The sequence below is a fragment of the Equus przewalskii genome, chromosome 3 (genome assembly GCF_037783145.1).
Source record: "Equus przewalskii isolate Varuska chromosome 3, EquPr2, whole genome shotgun sequence".
NCBI lineage: Eukaryota > Metazoa > Chordata > Mammalia > Perissodactyla > Equidae > Equus > Equus przewalskii.
The window spans coordinates 80,047,235-80,060,837 of record NC_091833.1 but is presented as its reverse complement, the minus strand read 5'-3'; the positions used below and the strand labels follow the sequence as shown (position 1 = coordinate 80,060,837).

Sequence of the window (13,603 nt, the reverse complement as noted above, 5' to 3'; positions counted from 1 at the left end):
GCTTTGGACTGAAAAGAAAGAGAATGGGGGTTCCAGTTCCAGCTCTGGGTGACCTGCCTACATTTGTGTCATAGGACAAAATATTCCATCCCTCTGGGCCTCAGTTCCCTACCTGTAAAAGGGACAGCAGGAGATCACATTGTCTTTGAAGTTTCCATTTTGGCTGCAAAGCTCTATGATTTAAATCTCATTTTAGCTATGACAATTAAGAAGTAAAATGGTAAGAAGCTCTAAGAGGCCAACTATTGCATATTCTGTAACGCCAGATTCATAAAGCAAAAATGTAATTGGCGCTCCTTCAAGAGTAGTCTAATTGCCCATGGGGCAGTACTGTTGCAAGCGTAATGTTATTCCTCACTCAACGTCTCCCTTCATTTGAAGGGCTATCCATAACTGTGACCCTCCTGGCATTTCTCTGCATCTGTCACTCAGTCTTTTCTTGAGAAGGTGCAGTGACTTGTCTAACTGGTGACTTTAGAAGAGAATCTGGATAGAGTAGCCAGTCCTTCCCTCTGGAGTCCTCCTGGAGCTGGTGTACCTGCAGAGAATGTGTGTCCTGCTCTGTTCCTCCACGTTGTGGGTTTCTCAGGCCAAGACCCCACCTGGGGAGGTCTGTAGTCATCCACGGGTAAGTGTGCCTGGTTCTGGGGTTTAGTGTTAAGAAAACATTTTGCTTTTAAATCTAAGCTACATTCTGTAATATCAGCTTTCTTAGTAGTAAACACAGAATTTTGATTTCCTTGTGTCTTATTTTTTTGGTCTAGTCTCAAGTAGTTCAGAATTTGGATAGGGTGCTATTTTTGGGGATCCCTGAAGTCCCAATGAGCAGCACTAGATTGTAATAAAAAATGACTTTGACAATGAACTTTCCACTTAGATTCTTCTCCCAGCCTCCACGGTCTCTGGTAAGGCCTTGACAACATCACTGCAAATTCTGGCCTTCCGAATGCCAGACGTCATTGTCTTAGCCAGCAATTACACAGCTGCCTGGCACTCGTGGTTCTAAAATGGAAGCCAAATATTTAAACAATCACCATGTGCTTTAAATATATTGCACCCAGCTTATTACAGAGCTGAATCAACACGGGAAGGAAGAGGTTCTTATTATGTGACTCAGGATGTTGGCTGAAATTTGAATAACCAGTCTACCCTTTTTACAACTTGTTTTCCCCATGAATCCAGAAAGAAGGGCTTCAGTCACAGGAGGTATGTAATTTAATAAATACTTGAGGGCCTAGTGTGGTAGCTGGACTTCTCTAGGTACTAAGGCGTACAACAGTGGACCATATAGACAAAAAGCCATATTCTCAAGGAGCTTGTATTTTAGTGGGAGAAGACGCACAATAACAAAAATAAATCAGTAAATAAATCAATACAATAATATAGTGTAGTGGCATAGTGCCTGGAGTCAAACAGCCTGAGATCAAAGCCTGACTCCATCGTTTACAAGCTGTACAAACTTTGGGAAAGTTCTTAACCTCTCTGTGCCTCAGTTTTCTCATCAGTGAAATGGATTTAACAAACGTTTGTAGGTTCGTCATGAGGTTTGCGTTTAATGAATGTTAAGCATTTATAACAGTGCCTGGCACACTTAAAGCACTTTATAGGTACTTGCTATTATTGTGTTAAATAGTGCTAAAACAACAAAGGGAAAAAGGGTGTGTTGGGTGGGTTTGTCATTTTTAATGAGCAGTAAGAGAAGACCTCAACGAAAAAGTGGCATTTGAGTAAAGACCTGAAGTTGCTGAGGGAGTCAATCACTCAGGTATCTGGGAGAAAGTGTTCCAGGCAAAAGGAACAGCAAGTACAAAGACCCTGAGGCTGGCACATGTCTAGGGTTCTAGGAACTGCAGGAGGGCAATGTGGCTGGAAGGGAGAATGCAACAGAAAAAGGTTGTAGACTGGGACTTCTTAGAAGAAGAGCCTAAGACAGGAATTCAAGTGTCTATGATTTATTGAGGACGTGCTCTCAGGAAAAAGGGAGAGAGGAGAGCAGAAGGGTGCAGGTGACAGAGCTAAGCAAGGACGTGACCTCAGCTGGAACGGCCTGGCCCACGGGGTGCTCTGGAGCAAGAACTGCACTACAGTGTGTCTCTCCTCGAGACAAGTGGGCTGGCCTTTTGTCCTCTCATATCACTGAGTCACTGGCAGCAGGCTGCCAAGGGAGGTGGTTTCTTAGTCCCTGCGGGTTGCTATAACAAAACCCACAGAGTGGGTGGCTTTTCAACGACAGGCATTTATTTGTCACAGTTCAGGAGGCTGGAAGTCTGAGATCGGAGTGCCAGCATCCTAGGGGAAGCCCCCTTCTGGGTTGCAGACTTCTTGCTGTATCTTCACACGGCAGAAGGGGCTAAGGATCCATCTCTACGGGGTTTCTTTTATAAAGGCACTAATGCCATTCATGAGGGCTTCACCCCCATGACCTAATCACCTCCCAAAGGCCCTCCCTACCAATACTGTCACACTGGGGCTTAGGATTGCAACATGCGAGTTTGGGGAGGGACACAAAGATTCAGACCACAGCAGCTGGCTCCCATTGGCCAAGGGCAGTTCCCAGGAGAAGGAGCAGCTGGAAGGTGGTGCGCTGGCCTGGAGAAGGGCATCAGAGCAGGACAAAGCAGTGTCCACCACAGGAGAGTAATAGGACAGAAAGTCACTTTTTCTAGGGGACTTACAGACATTTTGTAGTATAGTTCTAAAAGACTGGACTCTGTCTACGTTCCAGGAACAGAATCTCAGCAGCAGGAGGGCCGCAGTCTTTTCACTTCTAGCCTCCTGCTTCTGGAAAACTACACAGCGGGGGCAGCTTGGTGCCTCTATAAATTCCTGGCTTCTGACTTTTGTTAGGCCCTCGATACTGCTGGAAAATTCTTCAGGATGTATCTCCCTGGTCAGGTCCTGCTTCCTGCTTCTCAGCATCTATTCTGCACACCAACTGCTCTTCTCAAGTCTCTGCCTCACCATCTCCTTCTGCATCCTCAGCAATGAACCCGAAGGACAGCGCTCACTCTAGAACCGACTGGCCCGTGGGAGTTACAGGTCACGAGGCTGGATGATAATAAGGGGGTTCTCAGCCCTTGGCAGGGGCACACTTGGGAGGGATCTCGCCGTGGGTTCAGGGCAAGCTGGACTGATGAGAGAGAGAGAGTTTCCTCAGACAAGTGGAGGCTTCACCTGTAGGGGTCCTTTCTCCAAATGGGGCAGCAGGTGTGAACACCCCCACTCCAGGAAGCCTTGGAGAGCTCGCCTGTCCTTTTTCAGACAAGCCAGGGAAGGGATGCAGGACCAACCTGAGCCACCTCTCTACCTCATTGACTTTTCTGGGGGAGACGGAAGCTTGTGTCCGTACGTGAACCATTCCTGTGGGACTCTGTTTCCAGACAGACCCAGAGAACCTCATGGGAGGCAGGCTATCTCAGGCCTAAACTGTTGGAGGGAATCTCAGTGCTGCTAACTACTCCTAGGAAGGGAGCCAAGGACACCGCCAACCCAAGAAAATCCCCCAGAAACCCTATTTGGAAGGAAAGTGCATCAGATGGGTACCATCATGTGTCGGAGCGGTCTCCTAGGATTCCTACAGGCTGGTTATAGGCCTGATAAGGAATCACTCTCTACTGAGCCTCAATGGAAGATTCAAGACCTTCTGGTCCTGGTTTAAAATCAGATCAGGGGAATCATGCTGAGGATCTCTCCCTGAGTGCATCCTCCCAGGTAATCATGGATAAGTAAGTGGATAGGCTTCTAGAGTCCTTTGTATATTGGGAACTACTCTAAACACTTCAGATGTGTTAACGTATTTACCCTCATTACATCCATATTTAATAGGTATTGTTATTATGCTCCATTTTACAGATGAGGAAACTGAGGCACTGAAAAGTTGGGTTACTCACCCAAGGTTGCCCAGCTTGTGAGTTGTGGAGCCTAATTTGAACCTTTGCAGGCTGGCTCTAGAATCTGTGCTCTTAAACTCAACACCACTCTGCCTCCAGAGCTACTCTCTCTACCTGCTGGATGGAGTTCTGTTCACCCAGCTTCCCCCGAATCCAGTGGTTAGATAAAGTGGAGTCAGAGTCTGACCATCAGCTGTTCCAGGCAGGCTGACAATTTGGTGCTTCTCCAAATTCTTCTTTTTCCTTTCTTTCTTTGAAGGCAACCTAAATTTATTTTTTCATCTAATTTTTAAATATGTAAAACACTAAAATTGCTCAAAAACCAAACTGTATACAAAGATAAGTTTGAAAACTCTGGTTCTCACCCCAGTCTTTGTCCACCACATTCCTGCCACCCTCCACCTACCATATTAGTTTCTTTTTCTTTTTTTTTTTGGAGGAAGATTAGCCCCGAGTAACATATGCTGTCAATCCTCCTCTTTTTGCTGAGGAAGACTGGCCCCAAGCTAACATCTGTACCCATCATCCTCCACTTTGTATGTGGGATGCCACCACAGCATGGCTTGATAAGTGGTGCGTAGGTCTGCGCTCAGGATCTGAACTGGTGAACCGTGGGCCACCAAAGCAGAGTCTGTGAACTTAACTGCCATGCCACCAGGCAGCCCCCTTATTAGTTTCTTGTATCCTTTTGATGTTTTACGAACATATGAGCAAATCTAAATATGTGTAATGTTCCTCTTTATCTTACATAAAATTTAGTGTACTATAGGGGGGCCGGCCCAGTGGCACAGTGGTTAAGTTCACACGCACTTCGGTGGCCCAGGGTTTGCTGGTTCGGATCCCGGGTGCGGACATGGCACTGCTTGGCAAGCCATTCTGTGGTAGACATCCCACATATAAAGTAGAGGAAGATGGGCATGGATGTGAGCTCAGGGCCAGTCTTCCTCAGCAAAAAGAGGAGGATTGGCAGCAGTTAGCTCAGGGCTAATCTTCCTCAGAAAAAAATTTTTTAGCATACTATAAACATTGTTCTGCACCTACCTTTTTTTCTTTCTTTCTTCCTTCTTCTTTTTTTCCTTTTTAACCTATCCCAGAGGTCTTTCTACATCAGGGCAATGAGAACTTTCTTATTCTTTTTTCTTAGCTTCATAGAATTCCATCATGTGGATGTACCACAGGGTATTTAACCAGATCCCCATAGATGGATGCTAGGGTTGTTTCTAATTTTTGCTTATGCTGCCATGAATACATTTGTAGCAGAATGGTGCACATGTGTGGGGATGTACAAGTTCACACAGTCAGTAAGTGGTGAGGCCAAAATTCTCAGCAGTGGGATTACTGGCTCAAAGGCTAAGTGCATTTATAATTTCCATAGCTATTACAGATTTCTCTGCAAACCTGCCTTCTGTAAGTGGTTCCAGGTTTATTTCTAGGGAAGCTGAGCCCTGCAGCAGGCAAAGGCAGTGAAGAAGAGCTGCAGGGACACATTGCTGCCTCGGCTCCGGGGTCCTCGAGGATCCACACAAAGCAACAGTCCTGCAGGCAGATAGCCCCACATCCTCAGAAGGCAGCATAGGAATCATGGATTGTAACTGGAGCTAGAGCCTTGGGTGTCTTACACTTTACGCCAAGCTGCTGTCAACCCACTGCTTCCAGCCACACAGTGTTTGTCCCTGAGAGGAGATGTGGTGGCTTTGTACAATGTCACCTTAACTAAATTGGAACTACACTTCCCAGACACCTAAATGTGGGAATGCCCTGTGTGGTTGAGTTACGGTTGCCACAAAGACGTTTGTGTGATATTTGAGAGGCAGAAATAAACTAGCAGCCATTACATTTCGAAGGTTGGTAGAGGTGGTTAGGGACGGCCACAGAGAAGCCAGTCGGTGTCACTCTCTCTTGATTTTCCTGACTCCAAGTCCAGCTCTTCTTCCCAACTGCTGGCCCTACTGACCAGCGGTGACCCTAGATCCACCATGAAATGCTTTGTGCTGAGCTCACAGAGGGGGAAGCCGCAAAGAGCTGACAGCCTTCCATAGACTCCTTCCCCATCCCCTTCATGGCTTCTCTCTAACAGTTGCTTTCACCCAGCATCCAACAAGCTCTGACTTGTCCCCCCGCACCAGAGCTGGTTAGTGGCTTTTCTCTGACGCTCTTTGGACCTTTTCTTCAGCTCCATGCCAAACAGTGTAAGGTCTAACTCATAATAAATAATCTACCCCATAACACTTGTAGTGGTCGTTTTGCTCTGAATGAACCCTACTGGTACAGGAGGGAAAATTTATTATCTTCATCCTAACATTTCCAGGGACATTTTCTCATTCCTTATAGATTGCCACACCAGACACCTTTCTGGCTGGCTGTCCTCGAATGTAATCAATATATATCAACATAATTAATGTGACATTGAATACAAGGTCCTTGAATGTCTGGTAGGGAAGGCACAAAAGGACTGTTTTCAGAAGAACCTTAATAAAAATCCTAACCAGTGAGAGACACAGAAACTGGCTGCTAGAGATGCACTGGAGGCAAATTCTCCCCTCATATTGAGCACGGACCTAAAAAGCTTCTCCCATCTCCAGGGCTGGACCTGTCACCTCCTAGTTTCTGCTCCTTGTTCTGGGCTTGAGTCTTTCTCCCTCATCACATAGCACCATGCTGAAGAGAGGCCAGCAAGACTTAATTCAGTCACCAAATGGCTAAATTTACTCATTCATAATCTCATAGTATAATGGGAAGCGTGTTGGCCTGTGGCTCAGAGGATCTGGTTTCTGGTCTCAACCGCGAAGAACCCTCTGTGGGATTAGGGGAAAGTCATGCTGCCTCTCTGAGCTTCAGTTTCTCTATAATTTGTTCATAATAGCAAGGCTAATTGAATAGATTTTGGATCTTCTGCCACATCCTTAACTTCATTGCTTTTGTAAAAGCCTTTTTAGAAGCTTGCATTTGAGTTATTTATATTAGAGTTCTACAGAGCAAGGCACGTGCATCCCGGGAGGGTTATAATGTTAAATGCATGCATTGATGCAGTGCCCTCACCTGACCCCCCTGTCAGATGGTGTGTGACGTGGATGTGTCACACACGGAGCCACCCTGAGGGAAGAGGGGGAGCCCCAGGGCTCAGAGGGGTTGCGGGCAGTTTCCTCCCTCTTTTATTTGCTTTCTGCACAGTACGACGTATATTATCATAACTGTTTTCAGGTAACATTCTCTGGCTTTAACTTTCCTAAAGTAGGCAAATGGCTTAAAAAGGATTTCCTGCAAAGAACCCATGGACTGAAGCGAAAACAATAATCTGAGTGCAAGCAAATAAGCAACAGTAAAAATGGCAGAGCAGACACTCTTACTCCTAGAACCAACTCTTTGCAATCCACATTAACAGGTAAAAAATAATGAGGAGCAAATCAGATCTGAGAAAAATATTCAAAATTATCAAGAGATGGTTTACAGTTTGGATTTACGTCTGCTAGATTCACATCTACTATCATTAATGAGGAGCCTCTCCTTAAGGGCATATTGTGTCTTGAAATATTAGCTAATGTAGTCTGATGCCATCATGATTAGCAAGACATTTAACAACAGGATTTATTTCATCTTTTTATTTTCTTTTCTGCGCACTTATTACAATGCTTATAACACCTTGGTAAGTATACACATCGGAAGTATGCACTGAAAACTTCTTACTGAAGAGAGGGGTGTGACCAAAAAAGCTGGAGACTACTGATTTGGGCTGAGACTGACATGTCCATATGCCCTTCTGACTTATGAAGAAGAGTTGTGGGTGGTGGCCCAGCTTGGCGTCTGCACTTCAAGATTGTAAGACATTTATCCTTCTGCTTTTTATGATCTATGACGTAATTACAGGAATTAAGGAAAGGACTTTACTTTAGAAATTCAGATAAGCGTTTTCACTTTAACCATCAGGAAACCCATCTCCACTCCCACCTCTGCCCCCTGCAACTTCTAGAAAAAATTAGACCAGGTTTAATAATCTTTCAGTGAGTTTGCTTTCTTTCTTACTTTCAGCTGGTTCAACATCTAAGTAAATCATCACTGCTAACCTGTTAGTTTTTTGGAAGAAAAGGAATCTAAAGATTTTTCAGATTTAGGGAAGAATATTGTTGGGGTATTAAATATGTGCAATATTTATTTTTAAGTGTACTTTACAGGTCTAAAGTTACTTTTGTTCAGGAACAAAAAAAAAATCCTCTTGGTTTGCTCATAGAATGATTATTTATGGTATAGTTTTTTTTTTTTTTTTTTTTGGTGAGGAAGATTGCCCCTGAGCTAACAGCTGTGCCCGTCTTCCTCTATTTTTTGTATATGGGATGCCACCACAGCATGGCTTGATGAGTTGTGTGTAGGTCCGTGCCCAGGATCTGAACCCAAGAACCCTGGTCCACTGAAGCAGAGTACAGGAATTTAACCACTATGCTACTGGCCTGGCCCCTATGGTATACTATTTAAGTGTACTTTATGCAGAAAATAGTCATATTTAATGCTAAGTTATTTTTAAATTTTGCAAAATATAGTCGGGAGACAGAAAAGAAACAGGGTGTAAATGTGGGCTAAACTGTGCACCAGTAAGAGACCCCCTAGATCTTAGTGACTCAGCGCCTTAAAAGTTTATGTGTTACTCATACTGCATGTCTGATGCAGCTTGGCGGGTAGGGTTCTGCTCATTGAAATCTCTCCGAGACTGTGATAGACAGAGTAATGGCCCCCAAAGATAACCACGTTCTAACACCCAGAACCTGTTAATATATACCTTATATGGCAAAAGGTGCTTTGCTGAAGTGATTAAAGTTCTTTACAAGGGGAGCGTACCTTGGAGTATGCAGGTGGGTCCAATGTGATCACATGGGCTCTTAAGGAGGCAACAGGTGCAAGGCAGTAGTAAGAGATGTTACCATGGAAGGAAGAGGTTAGAGAAATATGAGGGAGGGCCACAAACCAAGGAGCACAGGAAGCCTCTGGACACCACAAAAGGCAAAGGAATGGATTCTCCCCTGAAGCCTCTAGAAAGAATCAGCCCTGTTGACAGCTGACTTTAGCCCAGTCAGACTGGTTTAGGACTTCTGACCTCCAAAGCTGCATGATGATAAATTTGTATTGATTGTTTGTTTGTTGGTGGTGAGGAAGATTCACTCTGAGCTAACATCTGTGCCGGTCTTCCTCTATTTTTTATGTGGGTTGCTGCCACAGCATGGCCTGCTAAGTGGTGTAGGTCTGCGCCTGGGATCCAAACCCAGGAACCTGGGCCACTGAAGTGGAGTGCACCGGACTTAACCACTATGCCATGGGGCCCATCCCAAATTTGTATTGTTTTAAGCCACTAAATTTGTGGTAATTTGTTACAGAAGCAATAGGAAACTAATACAGAGACCTATGTTCCATCTTGACAAATGCTTTCATGGTCCCTAAGGCAGAAAACAGAAAAATGGTGAATTATGTGCTGGCTCTTAAAGCTTCAACTAGACACAACACTGTATTGCTTGTGCTTACATTTCATTGATCACTGCAAGTCACATGTTCACATCTGACTTCAAGGGAGGTAGGGCATGCAATGCTGCCATGTGCCTAGAGTAGAGAGCCAGAGCATTTATGACGAGCTCTAGGGACTAACACACAAGCAGAGAAGAACTGGAAAGAATAGGGCTGAGAACAGTAAAAATGTGACTCATGGAAGGAACACTCAGTAGGTGACTGAGTGCACACAATCAGGACATTTTTTTTTTTTGAGGAAGATTAGCCCTGAGCTAACATCTGCTGCTAATCCTCCTCTTTTTGCTGAGGAAGGCTGGCCCTGAGCTAACATCTGTGCCCATCTTCCTCCACTCTATGAGTGGGATGCCTGCCACAGCATGGCATGCCAAGCGGTGCCATGTCCTCACCTGGATCCAAACTAGTGAACCCTGGGCCGCAGAAGCAGAACGTGTGCACTTAACCGCTGAGCCACCTGGCCAGCCCTGGCCCCCACAATCAGAATTTTTTAAAAAGCAGTTCAGAATTTCTCACTACTAGATTTGGAGTAGACACTGGTGAATGGGGCAGTGGCTACCCAGACTTCATCTAAATCCCAAAGACAGGAAGATTCCACCACTCCTATGCTCTGTAGAGCTAGAAGCAACAGCTCAGCCCTGACAAGAGGAGAGGGGCCCCTGAACATCAGGGTTAATGGACTCAAACTGCTTTAGGCTGCCTGCAGTCCCCAGGTTCCCAGGTTAGCTGGTTTCTGGCTGGGTTTGGCCAATGGGAGACACTAGTTCGAAATTGATTGGTGGGAGGAGCCAGGATATTTCTCCCTCTTTTTTTCTCCTTGGGCAGAGACAGGGACAGTGTGTCTTCGTGTCTCCTGCCTCTGCTGGATCAGCCTGTTTTCAACTTCCAGCTTCTACCAGGTGACCCTGAGCCCTGAACTCTGGTAACTCATCTCCTCCTTTGTCCCTCCAGCCTAGGGATGGGAATAAACTTGATGCATTTGCTGATCTGTGGGTTACTTCATTGTTTCCTGTCTTTCAAGGCTCTTGCATCATCTGTTTAACTGATTCCCTACATTAACATTCCAGTTGGTTTCTGGTTTCCTGGCTGGGCCCTGGCTGAAACACTGAGTAACCCAGAATCTGACAAGCACACTGTCCACAAGGGCAACCCTGGGTAAGGAAACATCCTTGAGGTTCTAAGCAATAGGTGGGAAAAGACTAGTGAAAAGGACCCAAGTCTGCAGGATTCAAGGCAGAGTGGATACAGATACAGGGTTGCCAGAAAAAATGCAGGTATGTCTCTTACAATATATAGACTATATAATTCTTTGTTGTCAGGGCTGTCTTGTGCATTGTAGGATGTTTAGTGATATTTGGGACACACTTATACTAAAAGATTACTCATTGTTTATCTGAAATTCGAATTGAACTGGGTGTCTTACATTTTTATTTGCTAAATCTGGCAACCTTAATAGAGAACGAGCTCGTGTTGAGAGCTGGTTTTAATGCTGGGCTGTGCAGCAATAAATATGGGAGCAGGCAGGATCAGTTTTGAAAAAAATTGGGTGCTGGAACCCGATGTTGACTGAAGTCTTTGTTAGAGGCTACTGTGACTGAGGCAATTGTGACATATGGATTAGTCCAGAGGACCTGTGAGAGTGAAGACTCAGAAAAATGCGTGCGCATATGTATTTGTGTGTGTATAAATAGTTACGGAAACTTACCTGAAACAATGGTCCAGATTCAGCTAGAGAAACATTCTCAATTATTCGTGAGTTTAAAGATACACAGATGGTGAACTAGCATGTGTTGTTTTTTGAGGACAATAACGGAAGACAAAAGTATCTTCCAAAGACCAAAAGTCCAAACTTGGTGATCTGTCTAAACCAGTAGTTCTCAGCTGGAGGCAGTTTTGTGCCCCAGGGAATACTCGGGAATGCGTGAATACACTTTGTCACAAATGGTGGGAGGTGCTGCTGGCATCTGGTGGGTGGAGGCCAGCTAACCATCCTGCAATGCACAGGACAGCTTCCAAAACAAAGAATCATCCAGTCCAGAAGGTCAATAGCACCACTGTTGAGAAACCCTGGTGTAAACTCATGGAAAGTTAGTAGTCAGCACACGTTCAGGAAAGGCATACACAAAATGTGCCATCCTAAGAGTGAAACCAGATAACGAGGCTGAAATTCAATGAGGACAGATTCTAAGCTAAAATAGAAGCAGCTGGCACCACACAGGCCCCTCATTTGTCATCCCATATCTGGGATTTAGCCACCTCTGCGGACAGACAATGAATCATGACTGAGTGGTATGCGCGTGGCATTGCTATCCTGTGTATATTTAATCAGTATTCCTAAATTTTTTAACCAGAATATGGTGCCATTGTTTCTTCAAGGTGGTTTATTTCTGCGTGATTCAAGAGATGGATATATGAATGGCGATACGGTTCAAGTTCAAGGAGTTCATTGGGGGAAGTTGTGAGCTAAACCTGGCCAGGCCTGGCTAAAAACCAAGGGAATTCTCATTTCCTGAGGCAGGGAACCAAGAATGTTTATTAAAGCTCTGTCAATTGTAGGGGACATAAAACCAACCCAACTGGCTTGAAAGCAGCAGAGGCTATGTTGTTTCACGGAACCGATCGTGTTGCTGGGGCATCTCAGAGAACAGGAGGAGGAGCCGCATGCACCAGCGCCTGCTCCTGGACTGGGCGCCGTGGGGCTCTCTCGTTCTCTCTGTCCATTTCTCATCTGCAACTGCATCTTGCAGACAGGCTTTCTCCACAGGGTCATGGTAGGGAGGATGGCTACTGGCAGCCTAGATGTCACATCCTCCTAGCTTGGGACTTCTCTTTCCTGTTTTCCACATGTTAGACTCAGGAAAGGTCTGTTTGGCTCTACTTGGGTCGTTGCCCACTCCTGGATCACTCGCTGTGTCCAGGGAATGGTATTCTGATCGGCCAAGTCTGTGTGATGGGTCCACCTCTGTCATCAGGAGTGAGGTTACACTTTTAAATAGTAGAGGGGAAATTAGAATGACCTTCCTTGGGCCACATTACTATGCCTTTTCTAGTCCTGACTGCTCTTGAATGCAGTGGCTGGCACCTGACTGCTGGAAGGAGCTGGATTGCTGAGGATTTTCATCCCTGGCTGTGCAGGGCCACATGGGAGAGACTACCCTGAGCTGTTTGGCAAAGGACTGACCCTCTTCACCTGGGGAGATTGTCCTGGACTTGTGAGCTTTTTGTATTAGAGAATCACAGAAACCCAATCACATGGCAGGAGCTCAATGATGCATGGGGTTTGGTTATAGGCATTGGGGTGTTTTGGTTCCCAAGTTTTATTCAAGAACTCATACAAAGCATTCCATATAAGTAAGTTTTAATCCTCATCTTTCTCCTCTTCTTCATCCTGGTTAGTCCGGATGTAACATAATCCATAACTCTCTTTGCTGTTAGCAACTACATGCAACCAATCACATCAATTAGTCTTCTTCAAATGTTTTTTTGTGAGATATTTCAAACGTCTTTTGGAAAGAGACACCTCAGAAGTGATGGTAATCTTGCTCTTGCTCCTTAAGTGGTTACATCCTTCCACCAAGATTCCAAGCATTTCTGGTCACTTTGATCCTTTCCTGAAGAAATTGGCAGCATCCGTGATTCCATCTTCTACAGGGTGGGTGCAGTCAAGGGTGAACTGCAGAACCTACTTCTTTTTTTGCCCCCCTCACCACAAGCTTTTTTTTTTCTCCAGGAAGATTAGCCCTGAGCTAACATCTGCCGCCAATCCTCCTCTTTTTTTTTGGCTGAGGAAGACTGGCCCTGAGCTAACATCTGTGCCTATCTTCCTCTATTTTATATGTGGGATGCCTGCCACAGCATGGTTTGACAAACGATGTGTAGGTCCACACCCAGGATCTGAACCAGTGAACCCCAGGCCGCTGAAGTGGAATGTGCAAACTTACCTACTGTGCCACCCGGCCAGCCCCACCACAAGCTTTTTCATGGGTGCCATGATGGCAGTGGAGGCAAAAAAAGGATTAACGCAGGCATTTCAATACTCTAGATGATGCATGTAGGTAGTAGGTAAAACACTCTGCAAGGCCCGCCTTGGCCCTCACGGCCTCCTGCAGTCATTCGAGTGATGTGAGGGAAGAAGCAGTCTATGGAGTCCAATAGACTGAGCTCCATCCCCTGCTTTACCACATGCTAGCTGAGTGGCCCTCTGGACATCT

The 13,603-nt window shown here is 45.4% G+C and overlaps 1 long non-coding RNA gene and 1 pseudogene across 1 annotated transcript in view; one reads left to right on the top strand and one right to left on the bottom strand.

Moving 5' to 3' along the window:
- Positions 1–1,064: 1,064 nt before the first annotated feature.
- LOC139082316 (uncharacterized) overlaps positions 1,065–13,603 on the top strand; it is a 44,965-nt gene continuing 32,426 nt past the window's right edge. Inside the window, exon 1 of the long non-coding RNA XR_011538202.1 lies at positions 1,065–1,206. This is a non-coding gene — a long non-coding RNA (uncharacterized lncRNA). The remainder of the gene's footprint in view (positions 1,207–13,603) is intronic.
- LOC103551909 (large ribosomal subunit protein eL22 pseudogene) lies at positions 12,751–13,383 on the bottom strand (annotated as a pseudogene).